At 42.3% G+C, this 23620-nt stretch overlaps 1 pseudogene; it reads left to right on the top strand.

Annotated features, from left to right (window-relative positions):
* Window positions 1-14975, top strand: part of LOC116856862 — a 43615-nt pseudogene extending 28640 nt beyond the window's left edge.
* Window positions 14976-23620: the final 8645 nt, after the last annotated feature.

The following is a 23620-nucleotide window of genomic DNA, read 5'->3' as shown; positions in this document are numbered from 1 at the left end:
CAAGATCCCCCATGCACCTGTGGCAAACACTATCCATTCCTCCTCTTTCTTGCCAGCAGATTATCAATTTTGAATAGGATGGCAGAATGCCTGGTTAAATAATAGCTTCTTTAGCCTTTTTTGTAGCTTGGTGGGGGCAGGGGGTGGCTGGTGGTGAGGTTCTGGCCAGGATAAGGGAAGTGGCAGAGTTCTGGCCAATGAGACATGAAAGGAGGACTGTTGGGCACTTCTGTGAATGTTTCTGTTTTCATAATAAAGGGGGAAGATGTCGCTGGTGTCACTCTTCTACTTTCTACTTTCTCCCTACCTTGAATGTCTGGAGCTGAAGTAGCTCCACGTAGAGATCAAGACATGGACAGATAGAGACCCTGACATCAGTGAACCAATGAATCAGTGCCAGCAGTCACCCAACTTTGTGTTTCTTCTTATTTGATAAAAAGAATCCTCTATTTTTTTTTTCAGGTCAATACTGGTCATGTTTTATTTTGTTACCTGCTGATGAGTATATACCTAACTATAGCACCCAATCTAAAAAGCCCTTGTTACAGCCCCAACATTTAAAACAAAACAAAAACTTTAAAAAGTCCTTTTAAAAGTCATGTGGAGTGGTGCCTGGGAGGCTCAGTCGGTTAAGCATCTGACTCTTGGTTTTGCTTAGGTCATGATCTCATGGATCATGAGATCGAACCCTGCCTCTGGTTCCATGCTCAGTGGGGAGTCTGCTTGAGCACTCTCTCCTTCTGTCCCTCTTCACCTCTAAAATAAATAAATAAATCTTAAAAAAAAAAGTCATGTAGAGAAGTGACAGTGAGGAGTACAATAATAAACCCAGCACTTATTGAGAATATACTCTGTGGTAAGCACCTTTGTAGGAACTTACATGTACCAACTCATTCAATTTCACAACAACTTTATGAAATAGGTTCTGTTGTATCTCCATTTTATAAATAGAACAGATGCATAGTGAGGTCAAGCAACTTTCTTGACCACTCACAGCTAGAAGGGGATAGAGCCAGGATTCTAGGTTCCAGAGTCTACGCCTTTAACTACCATATTTTCTACTTTTTCCATTTCCTAGAAGGAGAAAGCAAAGTTAGAGTTTTAATGGACAAATCCATAATTATATAAGGTTCTTTTGTTGTGTTTTGCATATTACTAAGGAAAGATTCTTTAGTGAGATGTGATTTCAAGCAATTTTTGCTTTGTGTTGTATTTTTGTTTTCAGAAGCTCAAAACAAAAATTCAGTCTATCCATCCATCCATCATATGGAGATTCCCATGGCAACTATTGTCACGCCTCTAACATATTTGCATTGATATATAGTGAACTTGGCCAGTTCTTGAATTGTGGCATTAGAACAACACATTCTTTAAATTTAGATTATCCTAAATTGGATTCAAAATCTAATTGTATTTCTCTATTTATTTATTTATTTATTTATTTATTTTACTGAAGGCTAATGCATCTATTTGTTTATTCAATGATTATCACTGAAAATGAGATAATACACGTCAAAATGTTTTGGAAGCTCTCAAATAAAAATCCATATAAATATAAATTATCATTATGTTTTGGAGGTGTTCTGACATGGTAGAACAAGAATTAGGAAACCCAAATGTTTCTGGCTGTGTCTCAGAATTACTATGTGACATCGGGCAAGTCAGGTATATTTTCTGGGCATCGTTGACCTAATTTTAGTTCTCTTGCCCAGTATAACCCCTTTGTTACATGTACCTACCAGTTAATAGAAGTTAGCTGAGAACATTAGTCATATGTGTGAAAAACCTCATGTAGAGCCTCATTCTTCCCCGTTTCTAGTTTGCTTTTATTTGCTCTCATCTAACTGCACATAAAGATGTGATTCCAAATTTAATCTCTGTTTTCAAAATTGGCTAATAATAACAATTTATAGTTATTGAGTATTCTATCTTATATGGCACAATGGGCAATGCTTTGCTTATACATACTACAACTGGGATGGTCACCTGCAGGTGGTGGTGTGGCTGGACTGATTTTTTGTCTTTGCTGTGCTCTACTGGTTACTAATATTTTTCATATCATCACTGACCACAGCTTTAAGAAGGCAGGTATGACTATTATTTCCATTTTAGAGATTAGGTGATACGTTAATATTTGGGATCCCTGATATTTGGGGCTTCTTTGTTTCTAATGGATTCTCATTTGGTTTACTCCTGTCACCACCAGTAACAATTTACTTTTGTAGTAACTGCCTACTCATGCCAGCCCCTGCCTCTGTGCAAGCCTCTAGCCCAGGGAACCCATTCCCACTTTTGGCAGTTTGTCTAGTGCCAGAACCCTTGATCCATCTACCAACTTGCTTATAAATGAATAAATGACTAAATAGGTTTGGTCTCCATCTTTGGGCTTTGGATTGTCAGTATAGAATAAAACATTTTCCCTTTTTAGTTGACAGTTCTGAATAATCCTGTTCTGCCCTCACTGCCACCCTTAATTCAGATACATTCTATGAGGGAGAGGAGGTGGGGAGTGTGTATGCCTCCTGTTTCTTTATCTGTATTATACTAAGAGATGGAAAACATAGCCATAGATCTATCTTCCCTATATTTTCTGAAGCTTATTCTCCTTTGCACATGGTAGAAAATTAAAGTCTGTTTGGAGATTTGAGTTAAAAAATACTTAAGGACTTCAGTTTTGGAAAGATGTGGTCTAATCCAATATAACAACACTGCTACTGTAAACTCTTAGACACAATAAGAAAAATATAATTATTTAAAAATTCATGGTGTAACTAGTAAGCGAGAAAGGAAAGTAATCTGGTGCCAGAAAAAAATAGTAAGCCTATAAACCAATGAAAATGAAAAATGAAGGAAAGAAAAGTAAAAGTAAAAAAAAAAAAAAAGAAAAGTAAAAGGGATATAGGGAGAATCTGTTGACTTAGGTACCTGAAAATGTCCGGGAACAAGGTTGGATTAAGGTATGAGGGTTCATGCTGGGGCTCAATCGATGCCTTCAAGATTCACTTTCTATCCATTTCTTGGCATTCTGGATGGACTTTCTGTCAGACAAGTTTTAAAAATTTTTCTTTCCTTTTTTCTTTCCCCTTCTTCTTCTTCTTCTTCCTCTTCTTTTTTGATTGATTGATTGATTGATTGATTTATGTTCCTTAATATAGACTGTATTATTAGTCCCAGGGGTACAGGTCTGTGAATCATCAGGCTTACACACTTTTCAGCACTCACCATAGCACATACCCTCCCCAATATCCATAAGCAACCACCCTCTCCCTACCCACCTCCCCCCAGCAACCCTCAATTTGTTTTGTGAGATTAAGTGTCTTATGGTTTATCTCCCTCCCCATCCCATCTTGTTTCATTTTTTCCTTTCTTACCCCTCAAGCCCCCTACATTGCCTCTCAAGTCCCTCATATCAGGGAGATCATATAATAATTGTCTTTCTCTGATTGACTTATTTACCTCAGCACAATACCCTCTAGTTCCATCCAGATCATTGCAAATGGCAAGATTTCATTTCTCTTGATGGCTGCATAGTATTCCATTGTGTATATATATACTTCTTTATCCCTTCATCTGTTGATGGACATCTAGGTTCTTTCCATAGTTTGGCTATTGTGGACATTGCTGTTATAAACATTCAGGTGCACATGCCCCATTGGATCACTACATTTGTATCTTTAGGGTAAATATGTAGTAGTATGATTCCTGGGTCACAGGGTAGCTTTTTTTTCAACTTTTTGAGGAACTTCCATGCTGTTTTCCAGAGTGGCTGCATGAGCTTGCATTCCCAAGAGTGTAGGAGGGTTTCCCTTTCTCTGCATCCTCACCAGCATCTGCCATTTCCTGACTTGTTAATTTTAGCCATTCTGACTGGTGTGAGGTGGTATCTCATTGTGGTTTTGATTTATACTTCCCTGATGCCGAGTGATGTGGAGCATGTTTTCATGTGCCTCTTGGCTATCTGGATGTCTTCTTTGCAGAAATGTCTGTTCATGTCCTCTGCCCATTTCTTGATTGGATTCTTTGTTCTTTGGGTGTTCAGTTGGATAAGTTCTTTATAGATTTTGGATACTAGCCCTTTATCTGATATGTCGTTTGCAAAGGTCTTCTCCCATTCTGTCAATTGTCTTTTGGTTTTGTTAACTGTTTCCTTTTCTCTGCAAAAGCTTTTGATCTTGATGAAGTCCCAATAGTTCATTTTTGCCATTGAATTTTACCCTCGTGGTCCAGTAGTTGTTTGGCTCTCTTTTGCTCAGCTTCTTTATTCTCCATCATTTGGTCTTCTATATCACTAATTCTCTCTTCTGCCTCATTTATTCTAGCAGTAAGAGCCTCCATTTTTTGTTGAACCTCATTAATAGCTTTTTTGATTTCAACTTGATTAGATTTTAGTTCTTTTATTTCTCCAGAAAGGACTTTCATTTCTCCAGATAGCATTTCTCTAATATCTTCCATGCCTTTTTTGAGCCCAGCTAGCACCTTGAGAGTTGTCATTTTGAACTCTAGATCTGACATATTACCAATGTCTGTATTGATTAGGTCCCTAGCCTTTGGTACTGACTCTTGTCCTTTTTTTTTGTGGTGAGTTTTTCTGTCTTATCATTTTATCCAGATAAGAATATATGAAGGAGAGAATAAAATACCAAAAGGGTTCCAAAGACCCCAGAAAAATATATGCTAACCAAATCGGAAGAGACCCTAAATCAGGGGGAGAAGAAAGGGGGTTAAAAGAAGTTTAAAATTGTTTTTTTTTAATTAAAAAATATATATCTATATATATATATAGATATTTATATTAGACTGGTGAATAGAACAGAACCACCCACTTGATTCTCGGTGTATTTTGGTCTCTTAGAAGAAACTACCTCCCAGAATTTTAAAGAAAGAAAAACTTATCTATATACAAAAAATAAGGGTAAACATGAAGACGGGATGGAATATGACTGTAAAGGTGAAAATTTTTAAAAAATTCTAAAAAAGGAATTGATAAGAGAAGTTGGTTGGAAAAAGAAAGAAAAAGAAGTGGAGAGAATTTTCTCAGGCTGCAGACTAGAACAAAGCCCTGTGCTAGATTTAGGGTAAATTTTTATAATAGAAGAAATTGTATCCCAAAATTTTTTAGAAGAAAAAGCCTGATATGTATACAAAAAATAAAGTTATATACAATGAAGGATAAAATATGACTATAATAATGAAGGTTTAAAAAGATTTTTTTAGAAAGGTGTTACGATAAACTAGTTAAAAAACATTAAGAGAGGAAAGACAAAAAGTTCAAAAATAATTAGAGTAAGAAAAAAATAAAATTATGAAAATTTAATTAACTTTGCAAGACTAAAGAATCATGGGGAGAAAGCCATGAATTCCACGCTTTGCTTTCCCCTCTTCTGGAATTCCACTGTTCTCCTTGATCAGTGAGCTTGGTGTGGACTGGTGTTCTTGCTGATCTTTGGAAGAGGGGCCAGTTGCAGTGATTCTCAAATTTTTGCCTGAGGCAAATTGCACTGCCCTTGCCAGGGGCTGGGATAAGTAATCTGCTCAGGTTCACTCTAGGGAGCTTTTGTTCCCTGAATGCTTTCTGTAGAGCCCTGAAGGACAGGAATAAAAACGGTGGCCTCCCAGTCTCCAGCCCAGAGGAGCCGAGAGCTCAGGGCTGCACTCCTCAGTGTGCCCTTGGAGAAAAGTGCTCAATCACTCCTGTCTCCCTGGTCTCTGGCCGTGATCCAAGCTCTCCTGGCCTGTGACCAAGTGTTTCTGTCTCTGGCACGCAGCACCATTTAGAGTCTTCAAGCCCAACAGATCCTGCTGCTCTGCTCTTCCGGCGGATGAAGATTAGTCTCCCCTGATCTGCCACTTGTGGGATCCCTGCTCAAAGAGCACTGGCCTGTCTGTGCCACAGATCACAGTTTAAGGTAACCCTGGGCTGAGAGCTCACTCCTCAGCTCTGTCTCTATAGCCAGGTTTTCTGCTCCGATACCTGTGAGCTCTGCCACAGTCAGACACCCGCAATCCTTCCGTGACCCTGAGGGACCTGAGACCACTCTGTCCCTGTGAGGGCTCTACCCCTGCTTAGCTTCTGGAGTGATGCCCCTCAGTGGAGCAGACTTTTAAAAGTTCAAATTTTGTGCTCCATTTCTCCACCGCTTGCTGGGAGCTGGCCCCTTCCCCCATAGTCTATCTTCCCGTTGCTTCAGATTCACCTCTCCCCACGTCCTACCTGTCAGAGAGTGGTCTATTTTTGTTTCTAGAATTGCTGCTCTTCTTCTCTTCAATCTCCTGTTGGGTTTGTAGGTGTTTGGAATGGTTTGATAACTGTCTAGTTGAATTCCTGCGACCTGATGTCATCTCTGTCTGCTACTCCTCCCCCATCTTGACTCCTCCCCTTTGTTTGACAATTTTGTAGCTTTAAGTCTATCTTCCAAGTTTTAAGTGAAGCTAAAAATAGTTGTGTCTCTCAGTAGTCCCTGCAGAAAATCCCAAGGTGGCTTATTGGCTCCACTTTTGGCTGAGTTTTGCCCATCCCTGACCAATCACTGTTGTCAAAAGCATAAAATCATCTTTTGGCCAAGCCAGAGTTATAGATGCATTCTTAAAATAGGAGAGTTAGGGAAATACAACTCCACCTGCCCATAGACTGAGACTGAGAATGGGGTTAGTTCTCTAGACGTGAATAAAGGAACTGTTTCCAGAAGGTGAGTGAACTCTAGGTATCTAAACAAAAACAGGTGTCTACTCCAGACCTCTTTCTCTCTGCCCCATTTCTGCTTTCTTGTCCAGAGTTATGCCATGACTAAAGCTTGGAGTTGCAGGAAACACTGATTCTGAGGAGACTTAGGGATAAGAAAGAGGTGGGATGGGGCCCAGGAGAGGAACTTGAAGTAGGGGGAATCAGTCAGAGTCTCCAACATCCATGTGGATAGACCATCCAATAATCTGGTCTCTCACTGTTCTCCCCTTCTCATCCTTGAGCCCTTATCTTCCACTCCAGTTTAGTTATGGCCATACCCTAGAACTTATCACCAGGAACACTCTGCCATCTGAACAGTCTGACATTCCACCTGAGTTCACCCTTTCAGCTTATGCCCTCAGTATGCCAATTCTTCAACTTAGTCAGGAACTTCAAGACACTTTATACATCTCCCTGTCCATCGGAGAGTGGTTTGTCTCATTTCCTCCCTCTCCAAGGAAAACTTCATTGTTCGTCACTTAATTCCAAACCTAACGAGCTCTCCTTTTGACATCTTTTCATTTGCCTTTCATCTGTCATGCTGGGGACAAGTGAGTGTGTCTTTTTAAGACTCATATTCCAATAAAGGGGTGATTCATCTAGGATAAAATCAACACAAGTAATTATGTTGATGCCACCATAAATGTTCTATAATAATGGTTAGCTTCAAAAATCCCTAAAAACAGTCCATTAGTTCCTTCAGCGTTTAGTGTGTACTAGGCATTCTTTGAAGCATTAAGGGCACATCAGTGAAGGAAACAAAGCTCCCTGTCTTAGCCGACTTCATATGATTGTTCTTTAGTCAATTCTCTTGCCTAAGCGCTCAAAACAATTTCACTTTTCTACAATTTCTCCACTCTCCTCACTCGTTGAGCATGTGTGCTGGACCACAACAGGGGAATTAAAAGTCACCAGAACTTTTCATCATTAAAAAACTTCAAAAGAATAACAAAATCAAAACGTGAACACCCATCCCTTCTTTCTTCTTTCTTCTTTCCTTCCTATTATACGGAAGGATTTCCTTGGGGATCTGTCGTTGCTTTCCAACTTACAACACTTTTTTGCACTACCCATCTACTCCTGATTTTTTGGAGGAAGATGATAGATAGATAGATAGATAGATTGATTGATTTGATAGTACCATGGGCAGTTGGCTGCTTGTTGATCTTGCCTCTAGGAATACCATGTACTCCAAGTTATTTCTAAAGACCATTTTAAGTCAGACCCCTCTTGGCTGCCATTCATACTTTGCTAACCATGCTATTCCAAGATCCTATCATCCCCATTGCTTCTAGGGAACTCAGCTCTATAATAGTTACTAATTCAATCCACAGAAGACAGGCATTACTGTGCATTGCAGTGATGTTGATGTGTTCCTCCCCAGTTCATTCCTTATTACTTTAATAAATGGAGTGCTCTCCAGGCCTCTTAAGGAAAACGACCAGCTGGTAGGTTTTCCAGTTGTATATGATTGATCCATTCTAGCAGCCTCAGCTCTATAACCCTATTTCTCACAAAGTTCCATGGCCTCTCTAATTTAATGCCAGCTATTGTTTTCTTTTTTTCCTAAGTCTTTTAGAAGCATCACTTGGGGTTCTTGCCAGGTAGTTAAATCTTATATCATTAGAACATTTTCTTATATTGTAAATCCTCCCTCATCTAGCTTTATACCCCACCTTCTTGATCTAGCACCTTCAGGATTCAATCCCAGACACATTTTCCTGGTTCCTGCCAGTGTATTCTACCCATGTCCTATAGCAACTTTGATGTATAATCCCTCCTCTTCCCTCACAGGTCCAGCACTTCTCCAAGCTAGCTCTGCTGAGATTTGATTATATTAAAGGTCCTGGTGTATGGGTGGAGATGAGAGGGCAGATTCTAAAGAGGTTATTCATTGTTTTGTCTGGCACCTATCTCATTGGAGGCCTCTGCAGTCTTAAACGAGGTGACTGATCTCTCCTCCAAAAGAAGTAGGCCACTTCTTCTGGCTTGGTAGACTCAGAGAAATTAAGGATACAAGATCATAAGTTGATCTACCTACAGATCCTCATCTCAAATCTCAGAGTTCCACTCTTTCTCTCTCTAGGTCCTGTAATGTCATGGGAGATTTGCTGAGGCCAAGAATTCCTCAAAGCTCTGCCAGTATCACACTTAAGTTTTCTGTCTACAGCTGTTTCCACCCGCTGGCTCCGGGTGATGAGAATCTTTTCAAAAGCTACCAAGGAGGCCTCTGACACACACACTTTACTTTGAATTATTAAGAGGTCTGAACCTGTCATTTTCTTTCTTCACTAAGTCAGTGGTACTTAGCAACAGCCACTCAATTTCACAGTCTTTAGAGTTGCTACTTCCCCATATCTCTCCAGTGCCTAAGAAATTGTACCAGTTAGTACATCCCCTCCACCTGCATCTCATCCCATTCCCCTGAAGTGAAAGTCTTACTAGTTGCCTGTTACAGCGTCCCGAAGACTATCAGGACATCCCCTACCACTCGTGATCCAGCTGGCAAATTAGATCTAACTACAAAATTCTATCCTTAGCATCTGCTTCTCGGATCTATTTCTAGGACAAACCAACTGAGGTAGAGTTTCTTAAAAGTGGAGCATTGAGATGGGGGTTCTTATTCAAGTCACTAGAGGAGTATTCTCAGGAGAAAAGGAGTGAACAGTGCCTGACAGAGCAGGCCATAAAAGCTAATCATGAATATGGTCTCAATCAAAGATGAGCTTTAGTCTGAATCCAGGAGGAAGTTTTGGAACACACCCTGCACTAAGTAATTTCACCCTAAGATGAGGAACCAGGCTTTCATCCCTTGGTACCAGTCAATTGTTAACTGAAGTTTGTTGGGTGGGTACTGTGTAGCTTTCCAAGTGAGGAAGCTCCTGTTTGGCCAGGGGTAACTCTCTAGATAAAGGGCCAGCTGTGAGTTGTGAGCAGCAAGCACTTGTGGCAGCTAAAGGATGGGCACATTGGCAGATGAAAAGGATCCATGCACCAATACCGTCCATACAACAGATCAGCGGGATGTCTGAGATTCTGTACTCTAGAACAGTTCTTGGGTGATGCCAATGACTAGGCCAAGGACCACACTTTGTGTGGTATGAAATAGATTGTTTTGTTTTCAGGTTTTTCTACCTTTTTTCCCTACATCTCCATTTTAAGTCAGTTAAGTTATATTTGCTGTCATTTACATCCAAATACTTCCTCACAGTATAAGGGGGCTCTCTATCCCTGGCTCCCACTTTCATGCTAGCCCACTGAATATATATTACTTTCTCTGTCCTTCAGGTTGCCCATCTATGAGAGGGGATTAAGAAATAGGCATTGAGATTACAGTCCAAGATGGCAATAGAGTAAGAGATCTTAGTTTTGTCTGATTGCAGGAATTCAGCTAGATAGCTATCAAATCGTTCTGAAAAGAGCTTGATCCCAGGACCCTGAGATCATGACCTGAGCTGAGGGTGGTTACTTAACTGACTGAGCCACCCAGGTGTCCCAGGAAAAGACATTGTATATGAAAGCTGGATCTGAGGACCTATATGATCCTGAGTGTAAATGCCAGGTACAAGCAAAAATTCCAGTTGGCGTGCACACGTTCAAGGCATGGAACTAGTAAGACCCAAGTCAAGTTCTCACACATTAAAGGGGGACCCAGGTAATATATGGATTATATATGGAACAAACAGAAAATTTCATAAATTTCATAAATGATGTAAAGGAGTAGGAGAATAGGATGGAAAACCTGAGGGACCTAGGTGGGGTGGAGGGGTCTTCTGAGCTAGTGGGTGGAGGAGGGGCTGTGGACACACCTTGTTCAATTGTCCCCTCCATCACCCTCAGAAACTCTTTGTGACAGTGCTCTGTGATGTAAGCCTGGGGAGGATATATATTCAGCGTGTGCACAGTATAGGCTATCTTGTGATTCAGACAATGGAGTTAAAACACTGGAATGTTCTCTCATTTCTAAATAGTGATACTAAACCATGTCTGAGCTTTGGCTCAACATGCTTAGGGAGTGATCCCAACTTCACCTTCCTGTGTGGGTTGGGATTGCTCCTTCTGTTCCTGTGCTACCTGGTGGGGATTCCATTTCAACTTGGAAATCCAAAACCACCCAAAAGGTAAGAAATCCTTGGGGGTGGGGTGTGTGTGTGTCTCAACATTGATTATTACGGTTTCCATTTCTAATCCCAAATTAATCTACTTTTAAGATTTTACTTAAGAGAAAGCAAGTGTGGGGGTGGGCACAGGGAGAGCTAAGCAGGGAATGCAATGTGGGGCTAGATTCCAAGACCCTGGAATCCTGACCTGAGCCCATGGCAGACATTTAACCAACTGAGCTATCCAGGTACCCCCAATCTCAAATTTTAAAATGAGTTTGGTAGAGTCAGAGAAACACCTAAAACAGGAAGTCTTAAGAAAACAGACATTCATTCCTCTAGGAAAAGAGGCCTGGCAGGGTTAAGGGTTAAGGAAGGACTAAGATTTCTACCTGAAACTCACAATCTATCTGGGTATGGTGGTGGGTCTTGGGTAAAATCTCAGACACAGGGAATCCATAGTTGTGGATTGGGTTATTTTGAGAAAATGGGATCTGTGTAAAAGAAAAAAGTTTCCCATCACTTGATCATGAGTCGCTTTCCCAGGTTAAGCATCACTCGATCAAGCCTTCCTTCATGCTGGGCTGATAAGAAGAATAGTGCTGAGCCTCTGAGAAGAGAGTGGGTTCTGAGCTATGGCCTAGGATACAGGGTCCTACCTAAGGGAGCACAGATGTGACTGTCAGGGTTCATTTTCTATGTCCTCATTGAACAAAGGACTTCTGACTGAGAATACCAAGTGTGGACCTCCCAGACAAACTCCTCAGAGTTTTTCAAAGAAGCAAAAAACTGAAAAAAGCAGGAACACAAAGTTCTATTTAATAAAGTCCTAGTATTCTTGGATAAAGAATGTCTCCATTTCTGAGAGAAAACTAAGACATATGTTCCAACCTCCCTCATTCTTATTTTTCTTCTAGCGTCAGGGCAGAGCCAAGAGGAGGAGGAAAGGTGGGACTCTGGAAGGTAAGGTTCTGCCTATTCCACCTGAGCTCTCCAAGGCTGATCCTTGCTGTCCTCTCCATGAGGGCCCAGTCCATGATCTCTGAGGATGCGAGCCACTAGGTACATTCCCCCTCAGAAAACAGAGGCCTCAGAGGAGAGGCTCAGGAAATGTAGCCAGAGTGCAAAACACTTCTCAGATCCCTGCTCTGACCATTACTGAGCATGAAGCAGTGATGGATCTGGACAATGAGTGCTGCCCAATAGGTGGCCGTGTGAGATGACAAGAGTCAGAACTTCTGTCTCCTGACTTTGTGAAAGCTCTGTGACATCATAGATACTCAGGAGTCTTCCCTGAGATAACCACTGACCTCTCTGCTTCACAGAGGTGGTCTGATCATCACATGGATAATTTACATGAAAGTACTTTATACAGGAAGCTAGATTACTAACCAGCTTCACATCATTGGCCATTTGCCCTCACCTATTGATTTTAAGGGCGTTCAGAGTCCCAACATCCCAAGGCTGTTCCATAAGAGGACTCCTGTATTATTACCTGTCTTTCTACTTTCACTACATAACTCATTCTCCTGGTTTCCCAGACAACAGATGCCACCAGAGAAGTGGAGGAGACCCAGAGCTGATCTCTGTTTTAAGAAGGTGATCAATCTTTCCCCTTCTGTCCTGATGCCTCTTAGAGCACATTTTATACAATTTCAGAATTCACTGCAGTGTGTCATGCCATGGGAGGGGGTTGCCATAGGAACAGATATTGGGGGTGAAGGCTACTGAGTACTCTGTGAAGTTATAAAAGTGGGCACTGTGAAGGGGCATCATGCATCAGGTGGCTGCTCCCTTATCAGGCCTGCATGACCTCCTCCCCTTGTTCTGATCCTGGCTGCAGTTTTGTACCTCCTGTCTCCTGCAGCCCCCTCGGCCGGCATCATGATACCATCCACTTCCATCTGCTGTTATGTCCAGACCCCTCCTGTGAGGTGTGTAATAGCACAACTGCTGAGATCAATCAGCTGCTGTTCTTACAGGCCCTGGAAGATTCCACTCCCTTGGCTTCCACAGCTCCTGTGACTTCATCGTTCACTCTCTCACCTGACTTCTCAATCCCTCTAGGAGACCTAATATCAGATTCTCTACCTAAGCCTTCCCCACCACCTGCCTCCATCATCTCACCTAACCCAGTGATCCCTGTAGCAGACTTTTTTCCACCCTCACCACCGGGTGATTCCTTGCCACAGAGCCCTTTCCTCCCTTGCATTCCAAATTCCCAATGGACCATTTCCCACCCTAGCCCCCTGCCTGTCCTCCTGTCCCACCGCATCATGCCCATTCAGTGGACCGTAGTGTCCAAACAGAGACAGTGCCTCTAAATACCATCTTCTCTCTGGACCCTACCCTTTCCCAAGATGTCAGCCCCTTACCGGAGCTGTCCCAGATGGTGAATCCCACTGAGACCTTCGCTCGTCATCACGCACCACCAACCCGGTCCGCTTCACCACGGCCAGACTGCAATTTAACTGTGACTCAATCTAAACCGATTTCCATCTCAAGGAAGCCTGTTCCAGACAGCTCACCCCCAGAGAGCTCTGGTGGGTTGTCTACTTATGTCCCAACAATCACAGGCATTGAACCCCTCCAGCTTGTCAATTTTACACCTCCCTTGGTGGCAAACTCATGCCAAAGACTTCTTCCCTTCAACCCTGGCTCCACGTGCTTTCCATCAAGAGTTTCTGGCCCTCCATTCTTCAGAGGCTTCTTCCAGGGGAGACCCTGCAGCCAACCTTGTAGAGCCTGGGAACCTCTCACTTCTCAGCCCTGATGCCCTGGCACTTCTAGAGAAACAAGTCCAGAAGAGGTGTTACTTCCTCAGGAGGAAGGAAACAGAGGGTTCTTTTCCAAAGCAAAGAATTGCTGATAAGCATGATGTGGCATCCTCCCTTCCTTTCTGGGGCAGCAAAGACTGATCAAAGGAGCTGCATATGCAGCAGCAGTGCCCATATCCTGCACCCTTGGAGGAGGGCCGTTTACAGCAAACCCCCATCCGGCTCTTCTGGGGTCTCCAAACTCCACATAGTGAGTCCTTCTTCCCTGCTGCCGATGCCGCAGATAACATCTCGAATGTCTCCACAGAGCAGGAATCCCCAGTAGTTCCCCATCCGCTTCCTCCATCCTTGCCTGAGAACCCGCCTCAACTCCTGCCTCAAACCCAGCCCCAACCCATCCCTCATGTCCAGCCCCAGGCCCACCTTCAATTCCCACTCCCAGTCCTGCCATCTGGTTCTCTACACAACATCAAGATCTGTGGCGTGTGTCTTCACAGACCTCAGAAAGAATATGAGAGTCATGTCAACAGAAATGCAACATCTAAAATGGAACATGTTGAACAAGGTGCAGGAACATGTGTGGGGTTTACCCACTGTTGTCCAAAGATCCCAAAGGATTATTGTCCTTCAACTCCTAACCATTCTCCCAAACCCTGGGCCACGAAAGCCCAAGTGTAATCTCTGTCCCTCCCAGGCCCATGCTGCTCTCTCTATCCGTCATGCATAGTTTCCTCTAAGTGACAAGATTCGGAAAAAACTAGAGAGGCACCTTCTAAGGAGGCTCATCAACACCGGGGGGGCCTGCCCTGCAGGATCTATGAGTCTCTCGCACTGACGAGTGGTCCGAGTACTCTTCCACAGCTACCTGAGTCTCAGGGCCATCGTGGACACTCAGGGAACTCTAATAAGAGTGAGATCAAATTGAGTGTCTCTAAAAATGTGTATGTGGAGGACCCAGAAATGCTTCAGCTAGAGTACAGTGACTTGGGAAAGTACAAAGATGACTTGGAGAAGGATAACAATGATATGGAGAAGGACAAAAATCTGGAGAAGGAAAATGATGACCTGAAGAAGGATCAGGAACACAACCCAGAGAATGGCCCAAAAGATTATCTGTTGAGTGACCCAGTTAGCTCTTCAGATAATGAAATGGGATATGATTCTGAGAAAGAACTTAGGAGCCCATCAGTGAAAAACTCCATGGTGTCTGTGGAGACTATGAGTGAGAGACAACTTGAAAATGCCCTGAAGATACATTTAAGCAGAAAGTCTGAGGAAATCAATGAGGGCCAGTTGCCTGGGACTGTGCGTAATTCATTGTATACTATGAAGCAGACATCACCTCTTTCTGAGAAGTTTGCCACCATCAGAGGTTGAGGACGACTCCCTGAATTCCTTCCAGGAGCTTCCCTTTGTTGAACCTAGTGCAGAACAGAAGCTGGAAGACCATATTAAAAGGTTTAATAAGAGGGTGATTTGGGGCCTTCCCACTAGGGTCCTTGAATCCATACAGCTCTTTAAATCAAGAGAGTCCACATACTCCCTTGATGGAAGCTTGAAATCTCTCCATGGAGACAAAGCAGGAACAGCAAATTCAGCCCCCATCCCGGATCGTCCTCTCCTTGCCACCTCAACTGTGGGCAAGGAAGAACAGAGAATTCTGAGGCCATCACCCTGTAATATCAACCATCAGTTTGCAGAAGATGTTCCGAAAACTAAGGATGGCCGCCAGACTCTTACACCTGTCAGACATGACACCATAGGCAACAGATGGTCCCCAAGGCTGCCTACAAGGCAAGGTGCATTCAGACTTGAGCCAAAGGGTAAGAGTGCAAATTCCAGTGGTAGAAGAGGAGGGCAACAAGGCATAAAGATGAAGACTCCAGTCCTGTTGTTGTGCCCACAGAGTCCAGGGAGATATTCAGGACCAAGGAATTTCATACACATCAATCACAACCTAGCATCTTGACAACAAGCCAGTTAGCTCCCACATTATACAGGGGAATGAGCAGCAAGTCAAAACCACCATCCCACCAAGCATACAAATTCTGCAAGATCCTAAATCATAGAATCTCAAAGAACAACTATTGCATGAGGTAAAGCTTACGCTGGAGGACAGGGAACTTAGCCAGTTCCAAGCCCAATGCACTGCCCTGCTCCCTGCCTCAGATCATTTGACTTAGAAGGCCTCACTGACTCATGCCCAGGATGTCTCCAGTGGGAACACGAGAGTCTCCCGGGTGCTGCGTGTCCATCCAGAGGACACAGGAATTACTATGGAACAACAGCAGGAGCCCTGCGTCCCTAAGCATGTCATAAGGAAGTGCCTGAATAAGAATCCCCCAACTGCTGTAAAGACCATGAGGCCTCCGGGTTCCAAGGCACAAGAGCTTGGTGGAGGGGATGCAGGACTGGGAACATCCCAACTGAGAACGAACAGGTTCCCTGCTGAAGATGTGGCATCGAAGAAGGGGTCCTTTACTCAGGATTCGGTATGGAATTTAAAGCTGGGAAGCCAGCCTTCCCAGACCCTATCACAGAAGGGTCAGCTGCCTCCTGAAAGCCTTTCACAGAACGCTCAGCCTCCTCCTGAAAGCTTTTTCAGTAAAAAAAAAAAAAAAAAAAAAGGATTTTTTGCAATGGCTTACTTCTGGGATAAAATGCAAAAGGCAAGAAAACTCCCAGGAGAAGTGCAGTCCCCTTTCATCTGTGGAAAGCAGAGGCCTACTTAAAGGCAGGGCTGTCTTTACCAGGATGCCTGAAGCTCAGAAAATCATGACAGCTATTGGGAAGTTCCAAGAGGAGAAAATGGGGCGTCGGCGTGCAATAGGCAGCACCTGCCCTCAGCAGCCCATTCCCTCCTCAACCAAGTTGGGGAAAACTCAGCAGAAAGCACAAGTGCAGGCCCAGGCACAGCCTGTCCCAGGGTATCCTTTCAACTACAGGGTTCCCGCCCGTAAGGAGACAAATACCATGTCCTGCCAGTAAGAAGCCGTCTTTGCTGGCCAAGGCCTTACTGGAAGTAACAGACAGCTCAGAAACAAGGACAGACAGCCCCAGAAAGTTGTGGCATTTAAGGACCAGCTACCACATCAGAAGTGTCCCTCTTCATGCCCCACAGGGAGCCTGCACCCCAACCGAAAGGCCATCTGCAGGCTTCAAGCTGCCCAGTGTCCTCTGGCCACTCTCACAACTCTGTGTGCAGAGATGGGTCTCTAGTATTTACACAGAAAGCTATTTACACAGAACTTCCAGTGAGAGGGTTTTGGGGAGCATTTCCTACCCCAAAATAATCCCTTGTGAGGAATAAATGTTTCTCTAATAAAGTGAGGTCTGTTCTTTGTATTGTCTGGAGAGCATAGGTTTTGGGTAACTCAGTTCAGCTGTTACTGATTGCTTCCTTCCACTTCTAAAAGGTGACCAATCTCCTGGATCTCTTGGGAAATATGTATCATGTGCCCCCAAAAGCCCCCAAAAGCCTATTCCCTCTCTGATGAAGTTTGAGGAGATGGGCTCTCTCTCCTGTTCCATGGCTTAGCCTTACTGAAAATGTATAGGAGCTCACCCCTCTCCCCTCATTCAATGTTTTTTACACACTTTACAGCAAGTCTTTTATATCTGAGGACGATCAAAGACAGGTATAGTTTTCAGAAAATAATGATTAAGCCACTGTTGTTTCTTCACTGTTATTGTATTACAGTAGCTTAATCATTACTTAGAAGTCAATGATCAGAGGGTCCCACAGGTGGATGAACTCTGAATGGGAGTGTTTTGGGGGGGGTGTTTTTTGGGTTGAACTTGGCCTGGTTGGGGTAGCGTCAAAGAATACCCTAGATGATGCTGAAGAATCTCCTGTGAGTCACTTTAAACTTGACATTGAGGTTTCCCACTGGAAGTGCTTCCCTTCCCTGGGTATTTCTTCAGGCTATTGGACTGATGATGTTTTTTGCAGAGCAAAAGCATCACTTAGCTGTTAGTGGTAGGAATGTTGACAAGGCAGCTACCACCTTCCAGGATAAGACATCTTTGAAGAAATGAAAAGGTGAAAGAGAGACCTTGCTGGTAGAACAAAAGTGTATGTCTAATCATCCCCTTCTCAGGACTCTGTCCCGCTCCCCTCCTTCCTCAGTCTGATCCAGGCACCACCACTTTGAGGCAGACTGGAATCTGGCACAGCCTACCGATGCCTTATACCAAAAAGGCATGGTTCTGTTCCTTGAGTATGCAAGCAATACCTGCGGGCTGTCAGGCATGGCATCCCCTTTGGGGGAAGGTGATCTTGGTGCCTGCCTTCCATCCACACTCGATGACAATATATAAGATACGGCCTTTACTATGGCTAGGATGGCGGTATGCCACCTTCAATATTCACGGCCTTAGTGGAGCCCTGGTAGCTCTTCCCCAGAAGACGTGCAACTTATGAACCAGAGGTGAGTTCTAGACTGTGTATCAGGATACAGATGTTTGGGGCTTACCATGGAACTCCATGGAATGCTTTTTTTTTTGGGGGGGGGCAAGACGGCACACATTCCCACACTTATAATAGGGCTCTGGAGGGAAGGCAACTCCACCTCAGACTAGTACTCAAAATGGGGTGAGTGTGCTTGAGAACACCTGAGGTAGTCTTCTGACAGTCTCAAGACTGCTCAGGGCTAGAACAAAAAACCAGATGTCCATGACCTCTCTCACTACCACACTTGTAGCTTCTTGTCCAGGTTATCATTGACCCTACACTATTTCAATGTTGGGTCACAGAAAGAATGCAGATTTGATGCTGTGGAGGCCCTGAGGGGGACAATAGATGGGAAGGAGCCCCAGGCAGGGAACTCGAAGAGGTGAGGAGGAGGTACAGGAGGCTCTAACATCTATGCGGACAGATCAGCCAATAACCCAGCCTGCTGGTTCCCAAGTAATCTCATTTTAGGGCCCATTATGGCCAATCCAGTGCACTTCATGCCACCCTGTAGAGCTTATTACCGGGTATATTTCTGCCATGGGAATACTATAGTCTGACATTCTGTCCCTCTGCCTCATGCACCTGTCCTTCCAGCTTATATGCCCCTTTTAATTTTTCTACTCCACATCATTCACCTTCCACTTCTTGCCTATCCAGCTAATTTATTCTTCCTTTCCTCACTGATGGGTTGTTGGGTAACCAACATGTAAAAAGCACCAGTCCAGCATAGGAAATAGAGTCCATGGTACTGTAAGAGTGTTATCTGGTGACATGTGTTAGCTGCAGTTGTGGTGAGCACAGCACAGCATCGATTTGTATGCCTGACACTAATGTGCCATTCTTCAGTTAAAAAAATAAGACAAAACAAAACAGGCCCTAGTACAAGTGAATGACCCCATCTAATCCCTTTCAGTCCTTCCTATCTGGCAAAATCTTGTCTCTCTGCCTCTTTTAGAAATGCCTTTCTGTATGTAACTGATTATTGTTGGATTAAATCTCCCATGTCATAACTGAGTCTACTCACAACTGAGTCTACTGATGCCACATGAAATTCAGCCCCAGCACTACCTGCAAATCATTCATTCACTCCACAAATACTTATCCAAGACCTACTAATGTGAGCAAAATAAATGGAGTTAGGTCACTATTTCCTTAGTACATTCTCTCCTCAGTGTACTCAAATCTAATTTATTTTATTTTAAATTTTATTTGACAGCAGGAGCACAATCAGAGGGAGTGACAGAGGTAGAGGGAGAAGCAGGCTTCCTACCAAGCAGGGAGCAGGACTCAATCCCAGGATACCAGGGTCATCACCTGAACCAAAGGCAGATTCTTAACTGACTGAGATACCCAGGTGGCCCTCAGATCTATTTCAAATTTCCTTTACTTTCCTCAAACTTAGGCCATCTTTGCTTGTCTCGCAGATGTGCTGGACCACAGCTCAGAGAGGAGCAAGAAAGCAGTGATCGAGCCTCTCACAAAACCCAAATCCTTCAAAAAAACCCCTCCCCATTCTTCTTTTTCCTCTTCCTTCCTGTTATATGGAAAGAGGTTTCCTTCCCAATCTCAAAGGAAATATACTTTCTGAAATGCCTTTATTGAGAGAGAGCTAACTTCTAGTCTTGATGGACTGATCCACCCTTGCCAGGTCTCCTGACCCCTCGTCCCTGTCCTTATGAGGCACCCAGCATCTTTTTCTTATGGTTTTATAACATCTTTTTTTTTAATGACTTTTACTACAGAAATGTTTAAACATGTCCAAGAGCTCATAGAACAATATACCTTCCCACATATCTGTCACCCAACTTGCCCTGTTATCATTGGGCGGGTGTGATACACTGTGATTAAAGTGCAAAAGCCCCATTAAAACATCTTGCCATCCTCTCTGAGACATATGCTATGTGTCCACGTCAAAGCTCTCACATTTCTATGATATTTATCACCTGTGCTACACACTTATTCACAACAGATGTATGCAGCATTGGTGTCGAAAAGGCACCGGGCTTTAGAGGCTGTTGGCAATCAGTTCTGCTCTGCCTTATAGTCAACCCTGAGGAGCCATTTGAATGAACTCCTCAACCCCACAGAAGTAGTAATCTTATAGAGCAAATTCAGGGCAGAATTTCACTGTCCCTTAATCACTCAGTAAGTATAATATGCAAAAAGTATAGAACAACACTGTATATGTTGTTAAAGACTTGACACTATGTGTTTTCAAATATTTAGAAGAAGAATTTGTTTTGTTACTTTTCAAATAAACTACTGTGTTTCACTTTAAATGAATTAGACCAAACACTCCCCTCCTTCCAAAATGGCATTAAAAGTAAAAGATTAGATGAAAACTGCTCAATATCATTAACCATCAGAAAAATTCAAATCAAAATCAATATTTGCCAAAATTTCACACCCACAAGGATGGCTAAAATTAAAAAATACAAGTGTTGGTGGGAATGTGGAGAAATTAGAACCCCCACACAATGTTGGTGAGAATGAAAAATGGTACAGCTATTTTAGAAAACAGTGTGGCAATTGCTCAAAATGTTAGACATAGGGTTAACATAGGACCCAGCAGTTCCACTTCTTGGTATATACTCCTGAGAAATGAAAACATAGGTCTACACAAAAACTTGTAAAGAAATTTTCATAGCTATCTTATTAAAAGGTCAAAAGATGGAAACAATTCAAACATCTGTCAACTGAGAAATGGATAAATAAATAACATATCCCTATGATGTTTTTTGGAATAAAAAAGACCAATCCAACACAGATGAACCTTGAAAAAAATGGTAAATGAAGGAAGCCAGTCACTAATATTCACATATGATTTCATTCACATGAAATGTCCAGAATAGGGAAATCTAGAAAGAGAAATTAGTTCATCTTAGAGCTGGAGGGAGGAGGGGAGAGGAGAATGATAGCAAAAAGTTGCAGATTTGTTTCTCTTAAGTCATGTCAATGTTTTAAAATTGACTGTGGTGATGCATATACTGAAAATCCAGGAATTATACATGTTAAATGGGTGAATTTTATGGTATGTGAGCTGTATTTCAATAAAGCTGTTAAAACACGTAAAGGATTTAAAAATAAATGCTTAAGGATGACAAGAAGGAACATAAAGGACAAAAGTTGTCATTGTCAACACATTTTTGGAAGATGGAAATCTGGTGGAGGACTGGTAACTGACTAGCAGAGCAAACAAAGTGCTGGCAAATCATTCACACTGCAAAATCCAGAAGACGAGCAACCTGGTGGCACTACAGAAAAAAGAAATTAGGGATTCCATGTTAGTAAACATGTTGAATTGTTCTTTGTTGTTTGTTTTATATTGCATATAATTTCTAAAATCTTTTTTTTTTTTTTTTGAGTGGAGGTGCTCTTTGCCAGTTTTGTAAAACCTTGTTGAAATGTTAGCATGTTTCAAATGTGCAGAGAAGATCCCACGTTTCTTGCATTGGACAGAACTTGAGACAACTGTTTTAAAGTTGGCATTGCACACATCTGGGGTCAGAGTATGGTGGAGGCAGTAGCTTCTGGAATCAAAGTCAGAAATCTCAAATGTTAGGTTAAATTAATTTTTAAAATGTATTTGAAAATAAAGTTGTGGAAAAGTTGCATAGATGGTAAAGCCACAGATGGTAAAGCCATATACCCTTTATCCAGATGTTCCTGTTAAGATTTTGACCTGTTTACCATCTCTCTCTCCTTTCCTCCTTCCCCCTTCTCTCTATATAGGAAGACACATATACACATAGGAAAATTATGCATACATTCTTAAATAATTGAGAATACATTTCATGCATCACACACTTTCTCCCTGCATATTTCATAGTGCATTTTTTAAAAGATTTTATTTATTTATTTGACAGAGGGAGAGACAATGAGAGAGGGAACAGAAGCAGAGGGAGTGGGAGGGGAAGAAGCAGGCTTCCCGCTGAGCAGGGAGCCCAATGCGGGGCTTGATCCCAGGACCCTGGGATCATGACCTGAGCTGAAGGGAGACGCTTAATGACTGAGCCACCTAGGTGCTCCCATAGTGCATTTCTTAAAAAAAGAATATTATCTGACACCACAGTTATCTCCTTCGGTAAATTTCACATTGATGCAAAACTTTTAACTAATCTCCCACTCAAATTCCATTTTTATCAATTTATCAAGTAGTGTCCTCTGTGTGTGTGTGTGTAAACCTCCTTACAGGAATTAGTATAGGATGACATACTATATCTAGTTGCTGTGTACCTTTAGTTTCCTTTAATCGGGATCAGTTTCTCAGCCTCTTTTAGAACAAGGCCAGGTTTGAAAAATCAATTTGATATACCATATTTACAACTCCTTCTCACCTGGAAATATTTTGGGGTGGAGCTTATCTTGCTCAGATGTCAAAGGATGTTTTTATGGTTGTGAGTCCTAGGGGCCATAGGGACAGTTAAGACCATACTTTCTATTTAAAAACAATACCAGAAATTCAAAGATATGTGGGGGGGCTTTTTATTAACAGACATACATCCTGCAATCAAGAGAGGGTATGTGAAGTGGGATAGACTAGAATTGTACTTTCCTTTGGGAGAGACAATGGTGAAGCTGTCGATGCGGGATGAGAGAGGAAAAGAAGGCTGTCATTACTGGCAAACCCTCCTTATATGGGAGGGAAAGGATTGGGTGTCTAGGGCCAAAGAGTGATTCATCAGTGAGGGAATGTAGGCGAGTCAAGTAAGGAAATGATACAGGGCTTAATTTCAACAGTTTATAATCTAAATAATGAAGCCATAAGAGTTCCAACTATTAAATGACTAGGTAGCATGGGGAGAAAAAATAAATACATATAACCATCAACAAAAATAACATTATTATTTAAAATTGGTAGAGATATGATAAGATATTTTGGTGAAAATTCTACGATGGTCTGAAAACAGACTTTGTGTGATTTCTATTTTATATTTGTTAAGGTGTGTTTTGTGGTCCTAAATATGGTCTATCTTAGTGAACGTTTCATGTGAGCTTGAGAAGCATGTGTATTCTGTGGTTGGATGAGGTATTTTATAAATGTCAATTAGAGCAAGTTGATTGATGATGTTGTTTGGGGCAACTATATCTTTACTGGTTTTCTGCCTGCTGAATCTGCCCATTTCTGAGAGAGAGCTGTTGAAATCTCATTTCTTCTTGGAATGGATTCATTGCAAGTGGATTCATCCATTTTTTCTTACTATTGTACCAGTTTTTGCCTCATATATTTTGACACTGTGTTTTACATGTGTACCTGTTAAGGAGTGGTCTGTCTTCTTGGAGAATTGACCTCTTTGTTATGTAATGCTCTTCTTTACCTATGATAATTTTCCTGTTGTGAAGTTTGCTTTGTCCAAAATAATAGAGTTAATCCTATTTTCTTTTCGTTAGTGTTAGCATGGTACATTTTTATCTGTCTCTTTTTTTTTTTAATCTATCTGTATCTTTATATTTAAAGTGAGTATTTCATAGACAATATATAATTGGGTCTTTCTTTTTATGTGCTCCGACAGTCTCCTCTTTTAATTGGTGAATTTAGACCACTTCCATTTAGTGATTTTTAAAT

The sequence above is a fragment of the Lontra canadensis genome, unplaced genomic scaffold (assembly GCF_010015895.1).
Source record: "Lontra canadensis isolate GAN:19392208 unplaced genomic scaffold, GSC_riverotter_1.0 scaffold113, whole genome shotgun sequence".
Lineage (NCBI taxonomy): Eukaryota > Metazoa > Chordata > Mammalia > Carnivora > Mustelidae > Lontra > Lontra canadensis.
This window is presented reverse-complemented; position numbering and strand designations above follow the sequence as displayed.